Consider the following 4950-nt stretch of genomic DNA (forward strand, 5'->3'; position numbering starts at 1 on the left):
TTTCTTTCTTTCTTTCTTTCTTTCTTTCTTTCTTTCTTTTGTCTTTCTTATTACAATTGCCCATCCTAATTTCTAAGTTTTTTAACGCAAAGTCAATATAGGACTCAGAAACCTAAAAATTGCCAAATGCTGACTGTGTGAGTCACCATGTGAGTCATCCATCTTAGTGCCCATGCCGCAGAGATGCACAAAGGCAGATCTTTGAAGAATCCAACGATCCTGAAAGAGAGGGACTAACCACTTTGAGGAATCTCCAGAAATCTTGTGGATTTGGATTTCCTGACCAGTGAGTTACTGTGAGTGAACAACTTGAGGGTTATGGTTTCCAGACCTCTTTGGGGGCCAGGAACAGTATAACAATGAAGCAGGCCAAGGTCCTGTGCCCTGGAGCTTGCATTTACAGATGGCTGGGTCATGCAGGGCTACCAGGCCCAACAAGCAGTGGGAACCCGGAGCTGGGGCCCAACCTGGAAGGAAAACCCAGCTTCAGTGAATATACCCAGAACTTCTAGACTGGAAAATCAAAAAAGAAAACATGTTCATTTCCACTTACATTTAAATGTAATTTTTCAAAAAGAAAATTTCATTTTGAATTTTGCATGTATCATCATCTTTTCAGATTCTGGAGGTTTTCAGATTCACCCATCTTGTAAGCTCATGCATGACATGAAGGCAAGGATGATGGTGCCCTAATGGCAGTGATCATCACAGGCCCAGGAGAGGTCACCAGCCCCCTCAGAAAGGCACAGCATAGCTCCTGATCCTGCAGGACCAGACATGTCTCTAATTGTCCCAGTGCTACAGGCACTTGGAAAGCAAGCTCTGTAACCTCCAACCAGGTCCGCCTCTCAGCTGCACAAACAAAGCCAAATAAAAACTGCTGGCAGCCTCTGGTCCCACTGCAACAGATGTGTTGTCTCTGCACCATCTTGTCTGTTCTTAAGGGTTTTTTTTTTTTTTTTTACTTCATACTGTCCCTTCTGTCTTGTTTACGTGGCTGCAGGAACACCTGTGGAAGAACGGGTCCCTGCAGAAATCCTTGACTTCCATTTACATGGTTTGAGACTAAGCCAGCCAGCTCAGCAAGCCCATCTGCAAATGATTTTGGGTTCTTCTGCACACATTTACTCTCGATCTAGAGAAACTTGAAGAATCACCCACAGAATAATCCCAGTCCCATAGCATCACCACACCTTATGTGCCCGTGATCGTTACCATGTGCAGACCTTCATCCACACGTGTGCTGAGGACCTGCTGTGTGCCACTTGGCCTTGAGGTCTGTGGGCTGACTCTTGGTTCAACCCAACTCCGCATCGCACAGGCTGCTTCCATTATCTGGCCTGTGTCCACGTAGCCATGGCTTTGAGAGCAGAGGCCCTGACAGCCAGTGAAGGCTGTAAGGCCTCCGACCACTCCCATATTGTTTCTTCTGGTTTCAGATGAAATGGCTCATTACCTGGTGGGGAAAACTGACATGGAAACCACCAGAATGAATGCTATCCCTTACGACAGAGAGAAGAGGCATGCTTCTAAGCAGACTTCAGTCTAGGGGGGTGTTCCCTGCTCTCAGCCTGACTCTGGGCACCTTAGAATCCCATAGCCCCATACATACCTTTAAAGACCATTTGCCTAGTACTTTATTTCATTAGCAAGGATGATGGAAGAGCAGTGTCATGACTTGCGACTTTGTGTGAGAACTGCCTCTTTTTCTTAACCTTATGTGTTTAGGCCACGGCTCTTGCTGTATAACAAGCCACAGCACCAAAACTTAGTGGCTTAAAAACAACCATGTTTCATGTAGCTTTTGCTTCTATGGGTTGGCTGGGTGGTTCTTCCAGTTCAGGCTGGCTCAGCTAACCACTGCTCGGCTCACTCGTGCACCTGTGGTCAGCTGGTGAGTTGGCTGGTAGCTGGAAGTTCTAAGGTGTCCTTGGTCAGACTTCTGGCAGCTGGCAGGCTGTTGGCCAGGGTGACAAGGGTGACTGGGCCACATGGCTCTCATCTTGCAGCAGCCCAGCCCTGGCTTCCTCACATGGTGATCACAGCAAGAGAGTGAGGCCGAATGTATGTTTCAAGTCTCTGCCTGTAGTGTGTTTTCCACTGTCCTGTTGGCTAAACCCAAGTCCCATGGCCAAGACTAGAGGACACCACCTAAGAGCTTAGATGCCAGGACAGGAGGAATTTGTGGTCATTTTTGCATCCATCAGAGTTGCCTTGTTTTGTTTTGTTTTTCATTTTCTAGTCTCTTTAATTGAATGATTCAATCATTTATTTCTAACACTTAATGTTTATAAATGATGTACAGGTTCAGCTTTGATTCCCTCTTTAGTACACGATATTTAGAAAGACCTTTTTAAATTGCAATTAGAGTGAATTTTTTTGTTTGCTCATTTATCTGGTGAGTATAGTTATGAATTAGTGTGCTTTCTTGGTGTAAAATTTGTCAATATACTTAAAATTATAAAAATGCTCACTCTATTTTAAAATTGAAATTTTACTGAGATTGTTATAGATTTGCATTCAGTTGAAAGGAATGATACAGAGAGATCCCATGTACCTCTTCCTAGTTTTCACCAGTGGTAACATCTTGCAAAACTATAGTATAATATCACAACCAAGACCATGACATTGATACAGTCCACATATCATTCAGATGTCCCCAATTTTACTTGTACTCATTTGTGTATTATTATATATTCAGTTCTATACAATTTAATCACGTGTCGAGGTTCGCATATCTACCACCACAGTCAAGATACAGGACCTTCCACCATCACAAGAATTTCTCATACTGCCCTTTTAAAATCATACTCTCCTGCTTCCCATTCTCCATCTCTTGTCCCTAACTCCTGCATTTATAACATTTTGTCATTTGAAGAACAATATATAAAATATGTAGTATGTAACATATGGAGGTTGGATTTTTTTCTTCGCTCAGATGATTTCCTGAATATCCATCCAAATGACTGCATGTATCAATAGTTTTCTTATTTTCATTGCTGAGTAATATTTCTTGTATATATGTACCACAATTAAACCCTCCACCTGCTGAAGACATCTGAGCTGTTCTAGTTTGGGACTATTATGAATAAAGCCACTACAAGCATTCACATTCACAATTTCTCTGGGATAAATACCCAAGAGTGCAATTTGGGGTTCCTAGGGCAATTTCATGTTTAGTTTTATAAGAAACTGCCGAACTGTGTTCAAGAATGGCTATACCGTCTTACATTCCCATCAACAAAATAATAGTGGTCCAGTTTCTCTACATCCTTGCTAGCATTTGGTAATGTCACTATTTTTTATTGTCACCATTCTGATCTGTATACAGTGATATCTCATTATGGTTTTAATTTGCATTTCCCTGCTGGCTGTTAGTGTTAAACATCATTTCATGTGCTTATCTGCCATCTGCATAACGTCTTCATTGAAAAGTCTGTGTCTTTTGCATATTTTCTAATTTGAGTGTTTGTTTTGCTTAACTATTGAGTTTTACATGTTCTTTATATACTCGAGATACTACTCCTTTGTTGGCTACGTGGTTTGCAAATATTTACACCCAGTTTGTTACTTTTCTTTCTTTCTTCTTCACCTGGACTTTCACAGAGGAAAAGTTTTTAAATTAGATGAGGTCCAATTTATCAAATTTTTCTTTTATAAATTGTGCTTTTGGTGTCAAATCTAAAGACTCTTTGCTTAGTCCTAGATGCCAAAGTATTTTTATTTTCTATTTTTCCTAAAGGTTTTATGTTTTAAGTCCATAATCAATTTTGAGCTAATTTTTGTATAAGCTGTGAAGTTTACTTTGAGTTTCATTTTCTTGCCTATAGATGGCCCCTCATTCTAGCACCATTTGTTGAAAAGGCTATCCTTCCTTCATTGAACTGCTTTTAATCATTTGTAAAAAGAATATGGAACACTTCATGACTTTGTTTATCATCCTTAAGTAGTGGCCATATTAATCTTCTCTGTATCATTCCAAAATTTTATTATATGCACTATCAGAGTGCATGCTGCTCATGTGTTTTGACTCATCATTTTCACTTATGGAAATTCATTTCTGAAAATGAAGTAATATGCCCAAGGCTATTTAGTACAGCATTATTTATAACAGCAAATAAAAGGAGGGAACATGTCCAAAAATGGTAGACAGGTAAAGTGTGTTAGTCATCCATTGCTGTATAACAAATTGTCCCAAAACTTAGCAACTTAAAACAACAGCTTATATCACAATGTCTCTGATATCTGCCCATGGCTTATTTGGATCATCTAAATGAGAAAGACTGCTCTCAGATGGCAGCTGAGGCTGAGGTCTTTCTCTGAAGTTTCAACTGGGAAAGGATCCATGTCCAAGGTCACTCATGTAGTTGTTGGCAGGATTCAGTTCCTTGCAGGTTTTTGGACAAAGGGCCTCAGTTCCTCTTTGATTTTTGGTCAGAGCCTACCCTCAGTTTATTGTCTTGTGGGCTTCTCCATATTGCAACTTGCTTCGTTATAATGAACAAGCAGAACAAATGCAAGAAAGTGCTAGGAGTCTTTTGTCACCTAATCACAGAAGTGACTTCTCATTGATTTTGCTGTATTCTATTCATTAGAAGCAAATTGCTAGATCCAGCCCACACTCAAGGTGAAGGGATTACATAAGAATGGGAATACAAGTAGGCAAATATTTGGGGATCTACATCAGAAGCTATCTACCACAATAAGTAAATTACTACATGTTTTTACAATTCAATATTATGCATCCATTGAATTTACCCCAGTAATTACATGGGGTATGGTATTGCTGTCATGGGTAATGAAAAGAGCCTCAGTGACTTGTGATTCAACATCAAGTATTCTAAAATATGTTGAACTGAAGCACCAGGGGAAGATGAGAAAAATATTAGACAGAAAAAAATATTTGATAATGGCTGAGAATTTTTCAAATTAACTAATAAAAAATAAACC

The 4950-nt window shown here is 40.0% G+C and overlaps 1 non-coding gene across 1 annotated transcript; it reads right to left on the reverse strand.

The window, feature by feature from the left end:
- Window positions 1-3905: 3905 nt before the first annotated feature.
- On the reverse strand, window positions 3906-4010 carry LOC114890106. The gene has a single exon (XR_003792241.1). It is a non-coding gene; the product is annotated as a U6 spliceosomal RNA (small nuclear RNA).
- Between the last annotated feature and the right edge of the window lie 940 nt (window positions 4011-4950).

The sequence above is a fragment of the Monodon monoceros genome, unplaced genomic scaffold (genome assembly GCF_005190385.1).
Source record: "Monodon monoceros isolate NGI ecotype Baffin Bay Population unplaced genomic scaffold, NGI_Narwhal_1 Super_Scaffold_10, whole genome shotgun sequence".
Lineage (NCBI taxonomy): Eukaryota > Metazoa > Chordata > Mammalia > Artiodactyla > Monodontidae > Monodon > Monodon monoceros.